Below are 24,647 nucleotides of genomic sequence, written 5' to 3' on the forward strand. Positions count from 1 at the left end.
TAGAATAACCAGTCACAAGTATCTGCCTCGTCTTATTATTTGCACATCTCCCCCCCACCCCTGACAACCCCAAAACACTGATGCTCCTGTAACTCTCCTGTGACCTCTCATTCCTTTGCACGTGCTATTCCCTCCACTCAGAAAGCCCTTTGCTGACCTGCCCATGTGGCAGCCTCCTGCTTCTCCTTCACATCTGTGCCTGCGTGTCACCTCCTCCAAAAAATCTTCCTTGCTGACTCCTTAGACAAGTTCAGGGGCCCAAGCCCATATCCCTGTGCTCTTGGCCCGTGCCTGTGGTGTAAAGAACAGCAGGTGGACAGTGCTTCAGGGCCTTCTCTGTAGCTGGGTTCCAACGCTTAGACTGCTCTGCCCCCAGATATCTGCTCAGCTCACTCCCTCACCTCCTACAAGTACTTGCTCAAAACTCACCTTTTCCCAGAGGCCTACTATGCCCCCCTATCTCATTCTGCAACCCGCTCCCACCCCTACCACACTCGGGTTCCCCCCTCCCATTCGATGCTTCACGTTTTATAGCACTTTTCTCCCTCAAAGATACTCAATTTTATTTGTATTTATTTTTTGATTTTTAGGGCCACACCTGCGGCATACGGAGGTTCAGCTGCCAGCCTACACCACAGCCACAGCAATGCAGGATCTGAACTGTGTCTGCGACCTACAGCACAGCTCTCGGCAACATCAGATCCTTAATCCACTGAGCAAGGCCAGAGATCGAACCTGCAACCTCATGGTTCCTATTCAGATTCATTTCCTCTGCGCCATAAGGGGAACTCCAAAGTTACTTTATACTTACTTATTATGTGCATTATTTTCAGTCTCCCTTTCTGAAACATAAACTCCATGAGATCAAGGGTCTTTGTTTTGTTTACTGATGTTCAAGTGCAAAGAACAATGCTTGGCCCACAGGGGAGCTCAATGACGTTTATGAGTGAATGAGAAAGTAGACGAATGAAGGAAGGAAGGAAGAAACCAATGAATGAATACCATAATGCGGTTATCTAAGGTCTGGGTCCCCCTCTGGGCAGTAGGCTTCTTAGGTTCCAAGGCACAGAGGGGGTTCACAGTCAGTGTTTGTTGACCATTATTGGTAATGATTCAGTGGGTGGCTGAGGACAGCAATGAAGGAACCAAGCAGTTATAGTCACCAGGTGACTGCCCACAATGGAATGAAGACTTTCCCAGAGGAAAACCCTGATTTCCCTTAACCTGCTTCTCCTGCAACTTGGCAGAGCCTCTCTCCTGTGGGGCCCTGTCTGGCCACATCAGCTGTAACATGGATTGGCCAAGAGGGGTCGCTAAGCCCTTATTTTCCTTCCTGGTGAGGCAAACTCAGGGCATTGGCCTCTGCAGACGCAGAAAAAAAAGTGAGGACGAGAGGAAACATGGGCCAAGTGCAGCCAGAGTTCTGGAGAAGGCTGGGGACCAAGATCGCGGCCACTGTGACTGCGGGACCTCACGAGCCCAGCACCACGCTAAGGGCGGGCAGTGAGATTCCCATCTAACCCAGCGTGACCCCTGTGTTAGGGTCTCCTAGGCTCTCTTTCAGCTAGGACCCCAGGCTCAAAGAGGCTGGGTGCCTTGGCCAATGTCGCACAACTGGAAATCCTCAGTGGTAGGATTAGAAGCCAGATTTGCAGAACGCTGTGGGTCCCCAACACCAGCTCTTGTGGGCATCTCTTTTCCAAAGGCAGAGCAAGATTCCAAGCCCAGTGTCTGGCTTGGCCTAATTTAGAGGGTCCTCGGGTCCTCCTTCCTGGTGGGGAAAGTGTAGAGGTAGGCAGTGGGAGGTGGAGAAAGGATGAGTTCCTCCCCCAAAGACCCAGACCCAGCTCCCTGGGCTCCCCCCTCCCCCACCCCCAGGTTCACCCTGACCTGGGTTTGCATAGCTCTTGCTCCCCCCCCCTTTTTTTTTTTTGTCTTTTTGCCTTTTCTAGGGCTGCTCCCGTGGCATATGCAGATTCCCAGGCTAGGGGGTCTAATGGGAGCTGTAGCCGCTGGCCTATGCCAGAGCCACAGCAACGCCAGATCTTTAACCCACTGAGCAAGGCCAGGGATCGAACCCACAACCTCATGGTTCCTAATCGGATTTGTTAACCACTGTGCCACGACGGGAACTCCCACTCTTGCTCCCTTGATTTCAGTTCCCTGGACTTTTTTTTTTTTTTAAAGTAAAGTATAGTTCATTTATAATGTTCTGTCAATTTCTTAGGTTTTTTGATTTTTTTTTGTTGTTGTTGTTGTTTGTTTTCTTAGGTAGCCACTTGGTTACACATAAAGTCACTTGGGAGATAGGAGCCTGGTGAACACAGAGGTAAAGGCAGGAGGGGGAAGAGACTGCAGAGAGTTCCCTGACCCATCTCAGAGTCAGGCAGCAGTGACGCTGAGGCCCAGAGAGGAGGCAACCTAAGAAAACCCCAGCTGTGCACACTTGCGGCCAGAACCTGGGAATCTATAACGATAGGGGCTCTCTTTGGAGACATGGATCCAGAGATCCACAGAGTGGGCCTCCCAACAATCCAGTGAGGAAAGTGTCCTTGGTCCCATTTTACAGGTGGGGAAACTGAGGCCCAGCCAGCTTTCCTCAGCCTTGTGCAAGTTCATGCTGCTTGCATTGGCCTGACTCCAGGTGTGTCTGAATCCCTGCCCAGTGTGTTCTCTTCCTGGATTCCTGGGCCACAGCAGCAGTATCCTTACAACCCCATTAGCTCTGGCCTGATCTCCAGGTTGTATGGGGTGACCTGGAGTGGGGAGCCTAAGGAGGAGGAAGGCCATGAGGTCGGGGTCCAGTGGCTCTGGTCCACTCCACCCATCTCTCTCTGCAGGACCTGAGGGCCAGTTACCCTACGGGTGGCCCCATAGTTGCCTTTTGGGGAAGAGTCTTCTTCCAGCCAATTACCCAGCAGGCCCTGTTCTTCAAAGGGCACCGCAGGTGCTGCCTCCTCCAGAAAGCCCCTCTGACTGCCGCAGCCCCTCAGAGAGCCGACAACAATCCGTTGTCCGCCTAGGCCTTCTCTGACCTGAGCCCTCATCCCCAACGAGATTGTAAAGACCTTGAAGAGAGTCCCTTTAGCCTATAAGGGCTGAGCATACAGCAGGGGTCAAGGAGCTGCTTTTTGTTCACTTGTTTGCTGTTTACATGGGAAAACAGATCTAAAAAGCAGCTTCCTGTTTTCAGGGAGTTCTTAACCAAATTCGAAAATGACATCTGTATCCTGTGGGACAATAGAGTGGAGCGAAGTATCACTGTTAATTCATTCAACAAATACTTACTGAGCAACTGCTTGTGCTAGACACCATTCTAGGTGCGGGCGACACAAAAGGCAACAAACCAGGGGCAGCCCTCTTGTCATATACCTTCTAAAGCAGGTGACAGAAAATGAACAATGTATATAAGCCAATATAATTGGATAAGTGCTGCGAAGAAAACCCAGGTCGGCAGGGGACGGAGAGTGAGAGGGAACCGCTCTCTAGACAAGGCCGTCAGGCAAAGACCCATGCGGAGCGAAGGAGGGTCCATGCAGATCTGCGGGGAAGTCGCTCCAGGCGGGGGAACAGCCGTGCAAAGGCCCTGAGGTGAGAACATGTATTTGCTATATTTGAGGAAAGGATTTCACAAGGTTTTGCGAACCTTGATAAGGACTTTGGCTTTTATTCTGAGCCCGATGGGTAAGAAGGTACAGATTTTCTAGACCTGGCGTCTGAGTGACTGACCGCCTTGTGGAGCTGGCTGGGGTTAGGGTGGGCATGGCCATGGGGTGAGGGTGGTGGGAGGGGAGGAGCGGGGAGCTGACGGAGCTGGGTCTGGGTCCTTGAGGAAGGAACTCGGCCTTTTCCCACCTCCCACTGCCTACCTCCACGCTTTCCCCATCAGGAGGGAGGACCCCAGGGCCTTCTAAACTAGGCCAAGCCAGACCCTGAGCTTGGAATCTTTTTTTTTTGTTGTTGTTGTTGTTCTTTTTAGGGCCGCACCTGCAGCATATGGAGGTTCCCAGGCTAGAGGTCCAATCAGAGCTGTAGCTGCCGGCCTACATCAGAGTCACAGCCACACCAGATCCGAGCCATGTCTGTGACCTACACCACAGCTCACAGCAACGCCAGATCTTTAACCCACTGAGCAAGGCCATGGATCAAACCCATGTCCTCATGGATGCTAGTTGGGTTTATTAACCGCTGAGCCACAGTGGGAACTCCTGAGCTTGGAATCTTCCTCTGCTTTTGGAACAGAGATGCCCAAAAGAGCTGGGAGGAGGGGGAGGGGAGGGAGGGACGAACAGCGTTCTGCAGATCTGGATTCCAATCCTACCACTGAGGATTTCTAGTTGTGCGACATTGGCTAAGGCACCCAGGGCAATATTCTCAACCAGGGGCCATGTCCAAGTCATCTGGCAAGCTTTTCCCCAAAGCCAGTGCCAGGTTCCACGTCTGTCTTGCTGGTCCTGAGTCTCTGGGATGGATCACAGGGCTGAATGCCACTCATGAAGAATGACTGTCTCAGAGGGGCTGTGAATGGGCCTCAGGGGACTGCTTATCCCACCCCGAACTTTGTCTGCAGGTACATTTGGTGTTAAAAGGTGGTAGAGACCTGGCTTTCTTCAGACTCCCCCAGAGATGGGGGATCATATTCCAAAGCGAACAAAGTGGGTCTGTCGGGGCAAGTGTGATGACAGCCCTTGGCCCTGAGCCTTCACTGCCCTGTCCACCCTCCCATTCGGTCCCTCCCCGGCCTCCCACACCCCTCCCCTCCTGCCAATACCTTTTCCTCTGGCTTCTCCATCTCATTACTGAGCCTCAATCTATTTTGATGGCAGCATCTCCCTTTCCTTCCAGTACTTAGTATGCTGGCAGCATTCAATACCTCTTCAAATATGAATAAGCTGTTCTCCTTGCCAGGGCTGTGGCTCTGTTAAGTCAGTCTTTTCTGGGCTCTTTCTGTTTGCTTTTCCCCAAGGTCTTCCTGCCTCGGCTGTCAAAGAGGAGTTTGTGCCAGCCGCCCTCACTCCCCTCTGCCCAGGACTCAGGATACCCTCAGCACAAAAGAAAATTGTTTTGTTTTATTATCCACGGGCATGATCTACTTTTTTTTTTTTTTTTTTTTTTTTTAGGGCCACACCCACAGCATATGGAAGTTCCCAGGCTAGGGGTCAAATTGGAGATACAGCTTCCAGTCTACACCACAGCCACAGCAACTCGGGATCCAAGCCGCGTCTGCAACCTACACCACAGCTCACGGCAATGCCAGATCCCTAACCCCTGAGTAAGGCCGGGGATTGAACCTGCATCCTCATGGATGCTAGTTGGGTTTGTTAACCGCTGAACCACAACAAGAACTCCACGATCTACTCTTGTCACACACACTTCAAAGCTGAGGGGGGCCCCTTCAGGAGCCCTGGTCCTGAAAGGGAGACTGAGTGACATTGGTCTTGGGGTTTGCAGCTGAGGGGTCACTGGGTGGCCTGGCTCCCAGGGGTTGGGGGGTGCTGCTGCCTGGCTTTGGCAGGCACTGAACTCAGCTGCTTGCTGTCTGGACCTGCTGGCTAGGATCCCCTGAAATGTCCCTTTCTCTGAACAGAGTATGGTGTGATGTGATCTATATGGAGTTGTCATCAGGGATCTGGAGGTCAAGTCACAAGTTCAAGTCCCAGCTCAGCCACTTAAAAACTGTATGGCTACAGGCTGTTAAGAATCTCTGTGCAGCAGTTTCTCATTTGTGAAGCGACATGAGGAAAGAGAGGTTGAGAGAATTATTTGAAAGAATATAAATTTGAGCCTCCCTTTTCCAAATTCTGCCCAGCCATCCACCACACCATTCCTCCATTTGATCTTTGAAACATTCATTCTTTCAATCCATGCTGATTGACAGCTACTGTAGGCTTGCCAGTCTCCTGAAACTGAAGTCATTACACAGAATGTTCTGGAAGGAGCTGACGCCTCTCGCTCTTACCCAGGAGACCTAGGAGATGACGGGTTGAGAGTTTCCACAGGACATTTTCTTCCAGTCACACCGCATTTCCGAGTTCCTTCCCACTGGGAATCTTCTTGGCAGGAAGTCTTTTCCTTGTCCCCTGGGAGGCCTGCTCTGACTTACTGGGCTTCTGTTGACCTGGGTCTTCCCCTAAACCCAGAATCTACAAAGTTGGTCTCCACCACTTCCTTTCTTCCTAGGAATTCTTGGGCAGGGACAAGGCCCAAAAGTTCCCCTTCCCCAGCAGCCCCCTCTGCTGAATTCTCCTCAGAGTCAGAGAAAACTCCTTCACCCCAGGCCCTTCCAGAGAACGGCTGCGTCATGCCCGTCACGTGTAGTGGGCACACATATGGAAGCAGGCCAGACACTGTGCTGAGCAGTAAGTGACATTATCGTGTCCCCCTCACAGCCCTGTGGCCGCCTGTAATGCTGGTGACGAGAGCAAATGATGCCCAGTCCTCTGCCACTGACTCCGGGCTCAGCCATGTGTCGTGTGTCAGCTGGTGGGACATCAGCCAGCATGATGCAAGCAGAGGCTTGACAGGTGCCTGGGGCTGGTCCTCTTGGATCACCTGCCCTTGGATGCCAGGTGCGACGCTGTACAGAAGCTCAGGCCAGGCTCTGGAGCGATGAGGAGCCTTGTGGAGAGAGAGCCTGGAGGGTGAGAAGCCATCTTGCACGTTCTAGCCCCAGCCTGAGCCCCGCTGACACACGGCATCATGAGAAATAATAAATCATTGTTGTTTTAAACCCCTAAGTTCAGGGGATGATGTGGCACACAGCAATAGAAAACTGAACCAAACCCCGAGACCTGAATACTATTATTAGCACCCCCATTTTTCGGATGCTGAATCTGAGCTTCGGAGAGCCTGAGCACATTTCCCAAGGTTGCCTGTTGAGTAAGCAAAAGTGGTAAAAACAAAAACAAAAAATCCAGCACTTGGATCTCCTGCTGGGGATGCTGAGATGTCCGGGAGCCCAACTGCATGCCCTGGACCCAGCACTGCATCCTTCCTGAGGCAGGCTTCCTGCTCCCCATCACCTGCGGGGATGCCCAGCCCATGATGGGCTGTGGCAGGGGGACGGGCACAGGCCTGGTCCTAGAAGATGTGGAACTCCCCCCTCAGCCTCCTTTGGTTCAAGGATTCCCCATCACGGGCTGAGGTTTTTTGGAATTGAGTGTTGGTGTCAGACTCTTCCTGCCGCAGTGCTCCCTTCTCCTTTCTTCCACCCGAGAACCACAGTCTGAAGGCTCTTCCGCCTCCTCCCACTCCCTCCCGTTTACCCTTCACAGGTGTTTCCTCCAATTAACACGTTGCATTTTGTCTTTTTTTTTGTGTCTTTTCTGGGGCTGCACCCGAAGCATATGGAGGTTTCCAGGCTAGGGGTCGAATCAGAGCTCCAGCTGCCAGCCTGCACCAGAGCCACAGCAACGCCAGACCTGGCCTACACCACAGCTCATGGCAATGTCGGATCCTTAACCCACTGAGCGAGGCCAGGGATTGAACCCACCGCCTCATGGTTCCCAGTCAGACTCGATAACCACTGAGCCACGACGGGAACTCCACACGTTGCATTTTGAATCCCAGTTTGGTGTCTGCTTCTCGGAGGACATGAACTAACACGTTGCAAAGCTGAGATTCGAACCCACGGAGCCTCAGCCTGATGCTTCCTTTTGTTTCTCTCCAGCCATTTTCCTCTCAGGAGAAAAGACATCTGCAAAGGTTACTACCATCCAGAGCTCAGAAGCTCTAAGGCCACAGAAGAGGGAAACTCCAACGACAAAGAAAACAAAAGCGCAGGAACCTCCGCAGACATGCCTGGGGGAGCCAGACAGACACCTGGCTCTTCAGGAACTGACCTGACCTGGGAGCCTCCACAGAAGGAATTGGGGGGGTTGGGGGATGACAAGCTAGCATTTATTTTTTTCTCTGCTCCAAGCCCTTTACACACAGTTACCTCACTTCATCTTCCCCAATGCTCATAAAGCTGGTATCTGAACCTCCACTTTACAAGTGAAGGCATGAGGCTCAGAGAGATGAAGCCACTTGCCTGGAGTCACACAGCTAGTGGGGGTTCAAAACGTATTACTTCTGCCCCCACACCCGCAGCCCTGCCTTTTGGCCAGCCAGTTTTCCATTACACCATGCTGTTTCCATTCTGCTATTGACAGAAATGAGATAAACAATTTTTTTTTTTTTTTTTTTTTTTACAAAACCCAAACCTCAGGCTGATCATAGTTGCACAAGAGTCGATATCCAGACCTGAATCACCATCTGGCTTTGCCTTCATTCCTACTTAAAAAAAAACCCCAACACATTAACAGCTGAAACCTTGACAAATGAGTGAGGAACACACAAAAATCAAAGGATCTCAGCCAGGACCCAAAAAAAAAAAAATCCCCTAAATTCTTTCCCCATGAGGGGAGGTTTTCCACAGGGACAGAGCCCCGTGCTTGGCTCAGGGGCCACGCCGCCTTCTCCTTGAGAAAGCTCTTGGGATAAAAATAGCCAAGCGGCAGGCGGCCCCTTTTGGGGCTCAGAGAAGAGGAGGGGAGGGATGGAAGGAGGGGGCCTTGGCTCCCCGGTGCCTGTGTCCTTGAGAAGCAGGAGGAGAGGGCCTGTGGGGGTGGGGGGTCTGAGGAGGAGGTGGGGAGAGGAGACTTCCTGGTGAGGAGGAGGAAGAAATGGTCGGGTCCGGACTCCCCAGATTCCTGGAGCCGGAGAATCCTGAGGAAATACTGCCTAGAAGCAAGAAAAGGAAGGGGCCGGGCTAGGCTTTGCTAGACCATTGCCAGCCAGCGAGAACGACCAGGAGGAGCCCCTTAGTACATAAAAAGAAGAAAAATAAAAACAAACAAGGCCCAGGGGAGCCTGGTTTGAGTGTCTAAAAAGGAAGCCAGGCCAATGGAGCCACTTCTAAGAGGCCTGTGTTCTGCAGAAGTCGTCCCCTCACCCCTTCCATCCCGGCCCCAGGGACCCCAGTTCAGACTCTGTCCTTCACCTTCCTAATTGGCCCCTCATCCAGCCCAAAATCTAAGGCTCCTCTGGAGGGCCTTCTCACCAAGCCAGAGGGCGAGCAACGCAGGGGCTCTAAGGGGCTTCGAATGACGACCCTTTGAAGATTGTCAAGTCCCTTATTTCAGCCTCACTGTGCTGATGAGGCGTCTGAAGTCCACAGAGGACAAACAGCTTGTCCAAGTCACACAGCAAGTCTCCTGACGCTGCTGCACTGCAGAGCTGCCAGTGACACCATCGACCCAGAATGTCATCCATCCAACGAGGATGACTGAGCACCAACTGGGCGGTCAGCCCTGTCACAAGTAGGTGGGCATGCAAGGTGGGAGACAACGGCTTTGTCAGGTACACAGAAAGCCTCTCTGATAGTGTGACGTCTGAGCAGAGACCTGGAGGCAGTGCAGGGTGGGCCGTGATGATATCCAGTAAGAGAGCATTCCAGACCGAGGGAATGGTGAGTGCAAAGGCCCTGAGGCTTAGTGCATTATGTGCCAGCAGGAGGCCGGATAGCTGGAGTGGAGTATTTGGGGAGGAGGTCAGAGATGGAATAGGTGGGCTCTGTAGGCCACTGGAAGAGCCTTGGCCGTCCCCCAATGTGGCAGGAAGCTTTTGCAAGGTTTTGAGCAAGACTTGCTCTGATTTAGCATCGAAAAGGCTTCCTATGATTATAAAATGGAAAAGATGCTATTGGAAAGGGTCAAGGGTGGGAGCAGATGGGAGGACACTGCAGTGACCCGGCCTGAAATGGTGATAGTGAGGCTGGGGGTATGAGGATGGTGAGAAGCAGGTGGATTCTGGGTGGAAGGCAAGCCATAGGATTTGCTGTTTGATCACACATAGGCTGAGACAGGAAGAAAGACATCAAGGATGATGCAGGGCTTTGGCCTGAGCAACAGCAAAGATGGAGTTTTTTGAAGTAAGGAAACCATGAGAGGAGTAAATCTGAGGGGAAGATCAGGACTGTGTACGTGGATCCAGCCTCAGGGCAGAATCGATCCCAGCCCCGACCCAGCCCCCAGACCTTCATTGATCACCAGGTGCATTAAGTCTGGAACAGCCCTCCTCCGCGTTCAGCCCCAGGCAGTGCAGCAGACAGGAATGGCCTAAGTCAAGGCTATGCTACATTCCATTACCCCAAATTCACTCATACACATTTCCACACCCTGGCCGTGCCTGAACACTCTTGTCTCAAGGGGCTCATCCATTCCAAAAATAGTTTTTAAACAAATTCTTTCATTTCTCTCCTATTTTATGGTGTATGAAACATTCTTTCCGTGGGTTATTCCACATGACCCTCATCACAAGCCTATGAGACATGTGAGGCAGACATAATTATTCCTATTTTTAAAGATGAGGAAACTGAGGCATAGAAAGGCTAAGTGCCTCAGGCAAGGCTGCACAGCCACACAATCCAGAAGTTCGCGACTGTGTTGGTAGAAGCCATGTCTACCAACCGGCAGCTAAGAGCCCTTTAAGCTACACTCTCTGCTCAATGAAGGATGACTTGGAGCAGCTGTGATGGATTTGGTCTCTGGCTGAACTGGCCAGCACAGTAGCAACTAATCACAGATGGCTGTTTAAATTCAAATTTAATTAATTAAAATGAAATATAATTAAAGTGTTAATTTTGCCGTGTTACTAGACACATTTCAAGTGCTCCATGTGGTTGGTGGCTGCCATATGGGACGATACAGATAGCAGAACATTTCCATTATCGCAGAAAATTCTAGTGGACAGTGCTAGACTGACAACATTTCTTGCTTCCCCGACCTAAGTCCCAGTGTCAGAGTGGAGGGTCTGTGTGTAGCAGGTGTCAACTTCCAACATTCTCAACTTTTGCCCTGACAACACACCACCTGAACCATATCTTACTTAATCATCGTTTTTAAAATGACTAACTTTTAAAAATTAAATACTGATTTATGCTTGGTCCTAAGCACCAACTCACGGGTTGAGTATACAAATTATACATACATACAAAGATGTAATTAAAGTTGTTGAATGATTATCTATGTATTACCTTAAATCATCTCATGACAGAAACTCTAGTAGAGAAGCATGGGCTTTGGAAACAGAAAAAGACTCCACCATTTAACCAGCTATGCAACCTTGGGCACATGTCTTCACTTTTCTGAATTCTGCAAAGTAAATTCCAATAAGGAACCAACTGAAATTTTATTAGAATCAGGTAAAGAGGGTTATAGTGAGAGCCAGTACTAAGCCTGGCACACAGTAAGTGCTTACCAAAGGTGGTTCTTTTTCCCACCTCCTTTTTCCTCCCTCCCTCAGTCCCACTCAGGGCCAGAGGCTTAAAAGTAAAAACAGGAATGCCATGTCTATAGGGGACTGTGAAAAGGGCCAGTGTATCCTTGGGAATCTAGAAGTCCGCATACCTGCACAGGGCTGTTAGCTCCCCCAGAAAATATCTGAGAGGCCCTCACCTCTTTCCTCTAGCTGACTTTGAGCCTCTGCACAGAAGGAAGGGAAAGCTAAAGTTGTAAACTCTCTACCAGAGCATTGAACACATGCTCCAATACCAATTTGCAGAGCCCCTTGGTGAGGGCTTATTGGATCTAGATATTAAGGAAATTTTTGTCTAATCATTAGCTGGCCAGTAGGCTAATAAGCAGAGACTTCAGGGGCCACGCATGAAAAAGAACATGAACTTTCCTGAATTGGTCCAGGAAAGTCACTAAGGAACCCGAGAGCAAAATAATAAACCATAGTAAGGGGAGAGAATCTGATCTTCAGAGTTGTCATATTATATTATTTTAAATGTCTATGTTTCAACAACAACACTAAAATCATAAGACACTAAGAAAACAGGAAAGTATGGCCTATACACAGGAACAAAAAGCAGTCAATAGAAACTAGCCTTGAGGAAGTCCAGAAGTTGGATTAGGTGTCTTAGTCTATTAGGGCTTCTATAACAAAATACCATAAACTGGCTGGTTTATAAACAACAATATTTATTTCTCCTAGTTCTGGAGGGGGGAAGTACATAATCGGGGGGCCAGCATTGTTGGGTGGGGCCCTCTTTCAGCTTGTAGACTTTTTGGTGTATCCTTAAATGGCAGAACGGTCTAGGGAGTTCTATCAGGCCTCTTTTTTGAGAGTGCTAATCCCATTCATGAAGGCTCTACCCCCCTGACCTAAGCATCTTCCAGAAGCTCTACCTCCTAATACCATCAAATTGGGCATTAAAAGACATGGAACCAACCCAAATGCCCAACAGAGGAATGGATAAAGAAAGATGTGGTACATATATACAATGGAATACTACTCAGTCATAAAAAGAGTGAAATAATGCCATTTGCAGCAACATGGAAGCACCTAGAAATTATCATACTAAGTGAAGTCAGAAAGAGAAAGACAAATATATGAAATCACTAGTATGTGGAATCTAATAAAAATGATAAAAAGAACTTATTCACAAAACAGAAACAGACTCAAAAATTTCAAAACCAAACTTATGGTTATCAAAGGGGGAAACATGGGGGGAGGGATAAATTAGGAGGTTGGGATCAACAGATACTCACTGCTATACATAAAATAATAGGTAATAAGGACCTACTGTACAGCAGAGGGAAAATAACTCAATATTGTCTTATAACCTATATGGGAAAATGATTTGAAAAGGAATGTATATATGTATATATATAACTGATTCACTTTATGGTACACCTGAAACTAAGATAACATTGTTTTAATAAAATTCACTTTTAAAAAAGAGGGTATTAAGATTTCAACATACAAATTTTGGGGAGAGACAAACATTCAGAGCATAGCACCAGACAAAGACTTTAAACCAGCTATTATAAATATGGCCAAAGAACTAGTGGAAGCCAACTGTAAAGAATTAAAAGAAAGTGTAAGAACATATCTCACCAAGTAGACACTATCAATAAAAAGAAAGTTTAAAAAAGGGAAAGTGTATACACACACACACACACACACACACACACACACACATACACACATACACACAGAACTCTGAAGAAGTAGAAGCCACAATAACTGAAATGAGAGGGGGTCAATAGTAGATTTGATTCAGCAAAATAATCAGCAAGCTTGAGAACAGATTAGTTGAGATTATCCAGTCTGGGAGTTCCCATCGTGGTGCAGCAAAAACAAATCCAACTAGGAACCATGAGGTTGCAGGTTCAATCCCTGCCCTTGCTCAGTGGGTTAAGGATCCGGTGTTGCCATGAGCTGTGGTGTAGGTTGCAGACACAGCTTGGATCCTGTGTTGCTGTGGCTGTGGCTGTGGTATAGGTCAGCAGCTATAGCTCTGTTTCAACCCCTAGCCTGGGAACCTCCATATGCTGTGGATACAGCCCTTAAAAGACAAGAGACAAAATAATAGTAATAATAATAATAATAATAATTGAGATTATCCAATCTGATTAGCAAAAAGAAAGAATGAGGAAAACTGAACAGAGCCTCTGAGACTTGTGGAACTTCATAACGTATACCAATATATGCATAATGAGTGTCCAAGGGGAAAGAAGCAAGAGAAAGGGACAAAAAGAATATCTGAAGAAGTAATAGTTGAAAGAGATCCAAGTTTGATGAGAAATATTAATCAGCACATCCAAGAAGTTCAACAAGTTCAGAGTAAGATAAACAACAGAGTTCCACACCTAGAAAAATCATAGTTAAATAGTCTAAAGACAAAGAAAGAATCTTAAAATAATAAAAGTAACTCATTATGCACAAAGGATCCTCAATAAGACTAACAGTTAATTTTCATCAGAAACCCTGGAGCTCAGAAGGCAAGGGAACGACATAGTCAAAGTGCTGAAAGAAAACCTGTTGAATATGATTTCTATACCCAGCCAAACTCTCCTTCATAAATGAAGGGGAAATTAATAAATTCCTAGTTTGAATACAAAACAGAATTCATTACAACAGACCTGCCCTACAAGATTGGCTGAAATAGAAAAGCACTATCCAGGAATTCAAACCCATATGAAGATTTAGAGCACCAGCAACTACATAAGTAAATATAGAAACAACATAAAGGTATATTTTTATTTTTACTTATTTATTTATTTATTTTGTCTTTTTGCCATTTCTTGGGCCGCTCCTGCAGCATATGGAGATTCCCAGGCTAGGGGTCTAATCGGAGCTGTAGCTGCCAGCCTATGCCAGAGCCACAGCAATGCAGGCTGAGTCTGCAACCTTCACCACAGCTCACGGCAATGCCGGATCCTTAACCCACTGAGCAAGGGCAGGGATTGAACCCGCAACCTCACGGTTCCTAGTCGCATTCGTTAACCACTGTGCCACGACGGGAACTCCGAGGTATATTTTTAAACTTTTAACTTTCCTTTTATTATCTGACTTAAAAGACTACTGCACAAAGCAATAGTTAGAAAACTGCTGATGATCTTAATAGTGCATAAAGATCTCATAGTACATAAGTTGGAAGTTCCCTGGTGGCTAAGTGGGTTAAGGATCTGGCATTGTCATTTCTGTGGTGCAGGTTCCATCCCTGGCCCACGAACTTCTGTATGCCACAGGTACAGCCAAAAATAAAAATATTATTTTTAAAAAAGTAAAGATGTAAATTGCACGACAATAATAGTAGAAAAGAGAGGGGGAGATAATGAAGTTATATTGAAGCGAAGTTTTGTATACAACTGAAATTGTCAGTATTAATCCAAACCAGGTTCTTTAAAGTTAGTATGTTAATTATAACCCCCAGGGCAACCACTAAGAAATAAATAAATAAGAAGTATAGTAAAAGAAAAAGAAGAAAATTAAAAATGTATGCCAGAAAACATTTATGTAACACAAAATAAGGCAGTAATTTAACGTAGGAATATAGAAAGAAAAAGACATAAGACACACAGAGAACAAAGAGCAAAATGGCAGATTTGAACCCCTTTTTACAGGTAATTAAAATAATGTAAATGAACAAAGCACTCTAAAGGATAAAAAACATGATCCAACTCTATGCTGTCTGTAATAGGCACACTTTAGATCCAAAGATACCAAATAGGTTGAAAGTAAAAGGATGGAAGAAGATAGTCTCTAGAAAGAATATGTAAAAGAAAGTGACTATACTAAACTAAGACAAAGTAGACTTTAAGACAAAAATGTTATTGGAGACAAAAAAAAGGTATCTTGTAATGATAAGGATAAATCCGTCACGAAGACATAACAATTATATCCACATATGCACCTATTGATGGAGTCCCAATATATGTGAAGCAAAAAATGACAGAAATGAAGAGAGAAACAGACAATTCAACATTAAGGACTGGAGTTTTTTTGTTTTTTTTGTTTTTTTGTCTTTTGTCTTTTTAGGGCCGCACCCCGTGGCATATGGAGGTTCCCAGGCTAGGGGTCAAATTGGAGCTACAGTTGTCGGCCTATGCCACAGCCACAGCAACGCCAGATCCGAGCTGCATCTGCCACCTACACCACAGCTCATGGCAACGCCAGATCCTTAACCCACTGAGCGAGGGCAGGGGTCGAACCCACAACCTCATGGTTCCTAGTTGGATTCGTATCTGTTGCGCCACAATGGGAACTCCAAGGACTGGAGATTTTGACACTCACTTTGAATGATGAATATAACAACTAGGCAGGTGATCAGCCATGGAAGAGAAGACTTGAACAACACTACAAACCAACCATGTCTAATAGACATCTGTAAAACTCACCACCTAACAAGAGCAGAACACACATTCTTTTCAAGCCCACATGGAACATTCTCCAGGATGGACCATATGTTAGGCCATAAAATAAGTCTCAATAAATTTAAAATTATTGAAATTATACAAAGTATGTTCTCTAAACACAATGAAGTAAATTAGAAATCAATAATGAAGGAAATTTGGGATAACCACAAATAGGTGGAAAATAACACACTTCTAAAAAGCCAATGGATTAAAGAAGAAATCACAAGAAAAATTAGAAATGCTTTGAGATAAATAAAAATGAATACGCAACATACCAAAACTTATGGGATGCGGCTGAAGAAGTGCTTAGATGAAAATTTACAGCCATAAACACATATATTATAAAAGAAGAAGGAGGTCAAATAAATAACCCAATTTTCTACCTTAAAAAATTAAAAGAAGAACAAACTAAACCCAACACAAGCTGGCGGAAAGAAATACTTAAAACTAGAGCAGAAAGAAATGAAATAGAGAATAAAAAAACTATGCAGAAAATCAATAAACCCAAAAGTTGACTCTTTGAAAAGATAACTAAATTATAAGGGAGTACTGTGAACCACTGTATGCCAACAAATTAGATAATTTAAACTAAAAAGAACAAATACCTAGAAATACACAAACTACTAAAATTCCTTTTCATTGCATTGTATTTATGGTCAATTGATTTCTTCAATGAGGCAAGAATAGTCTTTTCAATAAATGATATGGAACTGGATATACACATACAAAAGGGTGAAATTGGCCCCTACATTATACCGTATGCAAAAATTAACCTAAAATGAGTAAGAGACCAAAACGTAAGAGTTAAAACTATAAAACTCTTAGAAGAAAACATGAAAGTAAATCTTTATGGGTTGGGCTGGGTAATGGTATCTTAGATGTCACACCAAAAATAGAAGTAACAAAAAAATTTATTGGAGTTTGTAAAGTTAAAAACTGCTATCAGGAGTTCTTTTCGTGACTCAGTGGTTAACGAATCTGACTAGGAACCATGAGGTTTCGGGTTCGATCCCTGGCCTTGCTCAATGGGTTAAGAATCTGGTGTTGCCATGAGCTATGGTGTAGGTGGCAGACGCAGCTCAGATCCCGTGTTGCTGTGGCTCTGGCGTAGGCCGGTGGCTACAGCTCCGATTAGACCCTAGCCTGCGAACTTCCATATGCCACGGGAGCAGCCCTCAAAAGGCAAAAAGACAAAAAAAAAAAAAAAAAACCCTGCTATCAAAGGATACTATCAAGAAAGTGAACCATCTTCAAAATGGGAGAAAATATTTGCAAATAATATTTAATAAGAATCCAGTAATTAGAACATGTAAAGATTTTGCAACTCATTTATAAAAGAAAAATAACCTAATTTTTAAGTGGGCAAATGACTTGAATAGACAGTTCTCCAAAGAAGATATAAAAATGGCCAATAAACACATAAATAATGCTCAGCATCATTATTCATTGGGGAAAATGCAAATCAGTACCACAATGAGATACCAATTTATACTCACTAGGATGGACAGAAGAAAAAGGCCAGATAATAACACGTATTGACAAGAATGTGAACAAACAGAAACTTCATACATTGCTGACTGGATTGCAAAATGGTGCAGGCATTTTGAAACACAGTTTGGTAGTTCCTCAAAAAGTTGAACTTAGAGTCATCTTATGACCCAACAATCCCACTCCTAGATATATACCCTAGAGAATTTTAAACACATGTAAAGACAAAAACTTATACACAAATGTTCATAACAGTATTATTCATAATAGTCAAAAAGAGGAAACAACCCATTTTATCAACTGATGACTGGAAACACAAATGCATACATCCATACAATGGAATACCCTTAAACAATAGAAAGGAATGGAGTTCCCCGGTGGTCTGGAGTTAAGGATCTGGCATTGCCACCACTGTGGCTTGCATTTGATCCCTGGCCCAGGAACCTCCACACGATGCAGGTATGGCCAAAAAATAAATAAAATAAAATACAAGGAAATCTTCATTAAAAAAAAAAAATAGGGTGTTCCTGCTGTGGCTCAACAGGTTAGGAAGCTGCTGTCTCTGTGAGAATATGGGTTCAATCCTCGGCCTTGCTTATTGGTTAAGGATCTGGCATTGCCGCAAGCTTGATCACAGATGTGGCTTGGATCCAGTGTTGCTGTGGCTGTGGCGTAGACCTCAGCTGCAGTTCTGATTCGACTCTAGTCTTAGGAACTTCCATGTGCCACAGGTGCAGCCATAAAAAAAAAAAAAGGCAATAAAAAGAAATGAAGTATTGATATGTGCAACAATGTGGATGAACCTTAAAAATACTATGCTGATGTAAGGATAACTTGATCCCCTTGCTGTACAGTGGGAAAATAAAAAATAAATAAATAAATAAATACTATGCTGAGTGGAAGACACCAGTTGTAAAAGACCATATATTGTATGATTCCATTATATGAAATGTCCAAAATAATCAAATTCATAGAGACAGAAAGTAAATTAGTGGTTGCCAGGGGCTGGAGAGAGGGTGGGGGGACAGGGGCGGGGGTGGGGAAGCAGGAATGAAGAGTGACTATTAATGGATACAGATTTTTATTTTTAAGTTTTTGTTTGTTTGGGGGTTTTTTTGGTGGTGGTTTTGTTTGTTTGGTTTTTCTTTTTTAGGGCCACATGTGATATGTGGAAGTTCCCAGGCTAGGGGTGGAATCAGACTAAGAGAGGCCAGGGATCGAACCCGCATCCTCATGGATACTAGTTGTGTGGTTTAGTTACCACTGAGCCACGATGGGAACTCAGATTTTTATTTTTATTATTACCCTGTCCTCAAGCCTGGAAACCCTTCCAGAATGGGTCTCAAAGGATGGGGTGTGTTGGTGTCCCCCACCAGGTGAAGTCTCCTCATCCTCTAGCTACACAGGCCAAGGGAAGAGGAAGTTAAGTCTGGGCTGAGTCCAAGCCCGGGGGCAAAGCTTCTATTCCACCCGCCATAGCCTCCTGGGACAGAAGGGCAAAGCTGAGTGGGGCTGGGGTGAGCAGGGGCCTTCTGCTGCTCAGCCCCATGTGTGCAGAGCTGGTGTGAGTGGGTGAAGCTAAGACTCCTATTATAGACCCCACTGCCGTGAGCTCACAACCCAGTCTGCCTGGAGTCGTGATGCTCCCTGGGAAGCACAGCCTCTCCCAGGTACCTGCATCTTCTGTCTTCCCAGCAGGGCCTGGGGTGGGCAATGCTCAGGGAATCCGAGGGGCCCGGGCACTGTGCATCCTTCTCCTAATAGGGGCACTGGACAGATAGGGGCTTAGATGCAGGGAGAGGCCCTCCGTCCCTGGTGGGCAGGGAAAAGAACTCTGGTCCTCTGGGTCGCTGGCTCCAATGTTCTTGATAAAACATTTTTCCTAAAACAGTTCTCCCAGGAGATCCTGATGGTGCCCTGGAAACCATCTAAAAGTTTTTGGCGAAAATCCCCACTATTTGGCAGTAGCTCATGCCCAGCCCAACCAGCCTCACTCCCACCCTGCCCCTCCCCAGCTTCCAGTAGCTTCCAGAAACCGCTCCACCCAACCTCTCTCCCTCTGTGCTTCAAGTCAGTATCATTTATCAAGCCCAGGACTAGACACTTCACAGACACCATCCGTTTTCCTCTCCTCCACAGCCCAGGAGGATAGACTTTCATGATGCCCATTTTCAAGGAGGAAACCAAGTCCTAGAGAGGTTGTCACTTACTCAGGATCCCACAAAGCAGAGGAAAGATCTGAACCTGAACTCTATGACTTCACTCTTTTCATGACACTTGGAGCCTTGTTCAGAGAATGAGCACAACTAACCCCCAAGGCCAGGAGGACAGTACCACTTCTCAGGCCAAGGGGCAAATGGGCAGCCCGGGGGCTGGTCTTCCTCACTCCTGTGACTGTGGAAGACATCAGTCCCAGCATTTTTTCCAGGGACTTTGCCTGAGACCATGTAGGTTGCACATGGGCAGTGCTTGTCACACAGGCTACATATCTGTGGTGCCTCCTGGAGTTGAGCAGTGCACTTCCCACACCACTGTATGTGTGAGCCTTGACTGGTTTTTGTTTGTTTGTTTTAGGGCTGCACCTGCAGCATATGAAGTTCCCAGGCTGCAGCCTATGCCACAGCCACAGCAACGCAGGATCTGAGCCACATCTTTGAACTACGCTGCAGTCCATGGCAACACAGGCTCCTTAACCCACTGAGTGAGGCCTGGGATTCGACCTGCATCCTCATGGTTACAGGTTGGGTTCATTACCATTGAGCCGCAATGGGAACCCAGCCCTGACTTTTGATCAGGCCTTTCATGAGTCACTCTTCTCCCTTCTTTTAACCTAGTGAATTCTCCTGAGCTTACAAGGCCTGGTTCAAATTTCTCCTTCCTCCAAGAAGCCTTCCCGGACCAGCCCAGGCCACCTTGATCTTCTTTTCTCTGGCCCCTGTAGGTAGGTGCCATCCATTGGGTACTGGGTAGCCATTTCTGTGTATGAGCCTGTGTGTAAGCTGACCGTCCTTGATGAGTTCCAGGAGGGCAGAGGCTGACTTTGAAATGACTTGTTTCTCCCACCTCACCTGACAAGATGCCAAGGGCTCTATAAATATGTGTGCCTTGGCAGGTCTCCAGTTTACCAAGGATGAGACAAAAACCCCAGAAATGAATGCAAGATTTTCAGAGCTGGAGGGGGCCTCTGAAAGGACACAACCTGCCTATTTTATAAGCAGGAAAAGCGAGGTTTGAGAGGGAAGTGGTTTGCCTGGAGTCACAAGGGCAATCAGAGCTCTGACTCCCTGTCCAGTGCTCTTTCCACCGACCACCCTGGATCTTGGCTCTTGGCCCTGCTGATCCCCAGAAATGCAGCAGTAGGTCTGTCTGTGAACCCCAGCGCTGGTCTCCTTCATCTCCAGGAAAGCCCTACACCACGGAGCCCTATATTTTTGGGATTGGAAAGGACCTTCAAGGCCTGGTCCAATCATCCTTTAATTCCTGAGGGCTGTCCTCCTTTGCCCAGAGACAACCTCCTCGCGTGCGCCCCTCCCGCCTCCCAGCCGAGAATGGACGCTATCTTTGCCTTCTTCTATTAAGTCAACCATCTGTGAGTGAGCAATACAGGGGCCTAATTTCCCCCCAAACTTCAGGTCAAAGTAGCTAGGAGAGGATTTAGGATCCTTGCCCATCCTGTTGGGGGCCAGCTGAGTGTCTCTTCAATGTCCTCTCTCTGGTGTCCCCTCCTCTGGCTCCTCTAGGACAGAAGCAGCGACTCCCCAAGGGACATCAGTTGCTGGAATCCAGCCACCTGCTGGCCTGCCCCCAGTGACTAAGCTGGCCAGCAGTACTGCCACAGCCACCACCCAGCAACCTGGGGTTTTTCCATTCCAGAAATACTACTGGAACCTCCCCCGAGCCGGTCCATCATAGGGGCAGTTGACTGCAACTAAGCCAGCTGTGTCAGGCCCCCATTTTTCTGGGGTCTTTAGGTCTGGCTTTAATCAAAGCCCAGAAAACAAAGTCCCCATCGGTGCTGCAGAGACCTTCATTGGTTAGAAGAGCTGTCTGGGACTGTTGGGGCCACATCAAGGAAAAACCCAGCAGGCTAGACTGGGGGCCCCCTTTTCAACCCAAAGAACATTTTTATTGGAGGGAACATCGCAGCTTTTGCAATATGAGCAAAAAAGACCAAAGGAAACAAAGAAATCAATATAATTTGGTTCCTACTACATGCCACGTATTTTTCTTGCTTATGTTTTATTTAATCCTCACGACGAACTCAGATTTGACAGCTATGAAAACTAGGCTCAGAAAGGTTAAATACTTGCCCAAGGATAGAGCAGTGGGATGTCCTCACAGATCTGCCTCTTACCACAGCCCAGGCTCTTTCTAGCATGCCATCCTGCTGGGCATTAGCTCCGACCTTGAAAGTGAACCCAGTATCATGCAGTATTTCTGCATGATCTGCTAAGAGGACTGGGCTTCCAGACAGAAGTGAAAGACCACTGGCCTGCCCTTAGGAGGCTTTCGGTCTGGGCTCTGCTGTCCTCTCAAGGAGAGAAGTTGCTTCTTGTTCAGGGACTCACCTTCTCCATTTCTTTCTTCTGTTTTCGTTTTTTTAGGGCTGCACCTGAGGCATATGGAAGTCCCCAGGCTAAGGGTTGAATCGGAGCTGTAGCCACCAGCCTACACCACAGCAATGCCAGATCCAAGATGCGTTTGTGACCTACACCACAGCTCACGACCACGCTGGATCCTTTAGCCCACTGAGCAAGGCCAGGGATCAAACTTGCATCCTCATGGACACTAGTCAGATTCATTTCTGCTGAGCCATGATGGGAACTCCCTCCATTTCTTTTTTAAAAAATTTATTTTATCGAAGCATTGTTGATTTACAATGTTGTGTTAGTTTCTGGTGTACAGTAAAGTGATTACATATATATATATAGATATGGCATCTGCTAATCGCAAATTCCCAATCCATTCCCCCCCCCCATCTTTAGTGAAGAATGGAGGACTTGGAGGCCTGTATAAGGTCCCTCTAGGTCCCAGGTTAATGTTCTCCCTGTCAGACAGCCCTAATTCCCACAGGGGGAGAGTGGGTGAGAGGAAGCACCATACTGGAGCAAGAGCAGAGGCTTTGGAGCCAGGCTGTCTGGGCGCAAGTCCTATGTGATGCTGGGCAATGCACTTAACCTTCCCAGCCTCAGTTTCTCATCTGCAAAATGGGGCTACTGTAGTTAGCCACCTTATCATGTATACTGGAGACAACACTGTTATAATGCATGCACAGTGCCCTATCAAAGGACCTAGTATGCATGTAAGCATTCAATACAAGTACTTAGAAAAGAAGCCATTAACCCATCACCAAGTGTTTATCCAGCCCTATCACATGGCCAGCTAGGGGAGACTGTGTGTTCAGAGCAGCTCGCTCGTGCCTGTGATAATGGCACAGACAGTGCCCACTGGTTCCTGGGCACCCCCTGCATTTATATCATTACATCTCCCACAGGAGAGAAGGCAGAAGTCATCACTAACTCTGGGTGAAGGTGCGGAGACCCCCGCGGTACAATGACCTGCCTGTGATTTCTTGGGGCTGGAGCAGCAGCCCACGCTGGGGAAGCCTCTGGAGGCCAAGCCCACACCCTTCCCTCCTCCCGGGCATCTCTCTACAGTGCCTCCCGCTGCACCGTAGCGCTCATCCAGGTGGGTCCTCTTAACTTCCTGCCCCAGGGGCCACTCAAGGATGAAATCTAGGCTGCAGAGCAAGGCTCTGCCAGCCCCCAAGATGTCCCTCAACCATCCCATTTCCTGGTAGCCGACTACACACTTGTGTGGTCCCCTCCCACACTGAGGCGTGACCAGTCGAATACAGCAGAAATAATGGCATGTCACTTCTGCTATTGGGTTAGGAAAGATGGGTTTCTGTTTTGGGTATCTTTTTCTCTCTCTCACCTCATCGCCTTTTGGGAAGCCAGGTGACATGTCCTGATGACATTCAGGCAGCCTATGGCTCAGGAATTGGGATCTCTGGCTGAGAGCCAATGAGGACACAAGGCCTCCAGTGACCATACAGTGAGCCTGGAAGTAGGCCCCTCTTACAATCTAGCCTTCAGATGATGGCAGCCCTGCCCACAGCTTGGTAGTGGCCTCCCAAGAAATGCTGAACCAGAATCACCTGCTAAGCCACTCCTGAAACCCTGCCCTTCAGAAATTGAGAAACAGTAAATGTTTGTTATCTTAGGATACAGTTTGGGAATATTTTGTTTCACAGCAATAGCTGACTAATACATCCCCCCCCCCCAACCAGCACCCATAGGGTCAAAGCAAACAATTACTTTTCTGTTGTCTCCCACTCAGCAAGGTACTAAATGCTTTGGGCCTCAGCTTCCTCATCAGTAAAAATGGCAACAGAGAGGCCCTCTTCTTAGTGTTGACATGAAGACCTACAGACATGAGTGCAGAGCCAGGAGTGGTTCACAGGCTCTGAACAGTTGCAGGCTGTAAAAACTCACATCCAGCTGTTACTGACCTTGAGGGCTCAATCTCCAAGGCCTCAAATGACCATACAAGTCTTGTTGCAACCAAGCTGGACCAGGCTGTCCTGTTTTTTTGTTTTGTTTTGTTTTGTCTTTTTAGGGCCGCACCAGCAGCATGTGGAGCTTCCCAGGCTAGGGGTCGAATTGGAGCTGTAGCTGCCGGCCTACACCACAGCCACAGCAACACCAGATCCAAGCTGCATCTGCGACCTACACCACAGCTCACAGCAACACTGGATCCTTAACCACTGAGCAAAGCCAGGGATTGAACCTGCATCCTCATGAATACTAGTCAGATTGGTTTCCACTGAGCCACAATGGGAACACCTGTTTTTGTTTTTTTTAATTAAACTAGGTTTGGTGGTAGAAGTAGTTGTGCTAGAATCACTACATGCTTGTAATACAAAATTAAGAGAGCTCAAAACTATGAAATTAAAGCCAGTGTTTTCTTAGAGTTCCCTTGTGGCACAGTGGGTTAAGGATCCAGTGTTGTCACTGCAGCAGCTTGGGAAGCTGCTGTGGCACACCTTCTTCGATCCCTGGCCTGGGAACTTCCGCATGCTGCTAGCTCGGCCAAAAAAAGAAAAAAAAGCCAATATTTCCCCTTATTCTCCACTCCAAACTCTATCCCACTCATAGAAATAACCATTATGAGACTGACTTGTGTTTTTATGAATTTCCCACTCATAGACAAGCATGTTCTTTTGTTTATATCTGTTTTTAATCCCAAAGTAATAGTAACATACACTGTTTTGAACTTTGCTGTTTTATTACTGTTTGTCCGGAACACCTTTTCTTTTCTTTTTTGTCTTTTTTTTTTTTTTTTTTTTTTTTTTTGTCTTTTCAAGGCCACACTGGTGGCATATGGAGGTTCCCAGGCTAGGAAGGGGTCTAATCGGAGCTGTAGACGCCAGCCTACGTCAGAGTCACAGCAACGCCAGATCTGAGC

General features: G+C 46.9%; 1 protein-coding gene and 1 long non-coding RNA gene across 2 annotated transcripts in view; one reads left to right on the top strand and one right to left on the bottom strand.

Annotated features, from left to right (window-relative positions):
* The window catches only part of ACCSL (1-aminocyclopropane-1-carboxylate synthase homolog (inactive) like), a 160,515-nt gene that overhangs the window by 21,029 nt on the left and 114,839 nt on the right, over window positions 1-24,647 (bottom strand). The window lies entirely within an intron of this gene.
* On the top strand, window positions 3,004-8,289 carry LOC110259274. Its single transcript, XR_002341492.1, has 2 exons — window positions 3,004-3,591; window positions 7,670-8,289. It is a non-coding gene; the product is annotated as an uncharacterized LOC110259274 (long non-coding RNA).

The sequence above is a fragment of the Sus scrofa genome, chromosome 2 (assembly GCF_000003025.6).
Source record: "Sus scrofa isolate TJ Tabasco breed Duroc chromosome 2, Sscrofa11.1, whole genome shotgun sequence".
NCBI lineage: Eukaryota > Metazoa > Chordata > Mammalia > Artiodactyla > Suidae > Sus > Sus scrofa.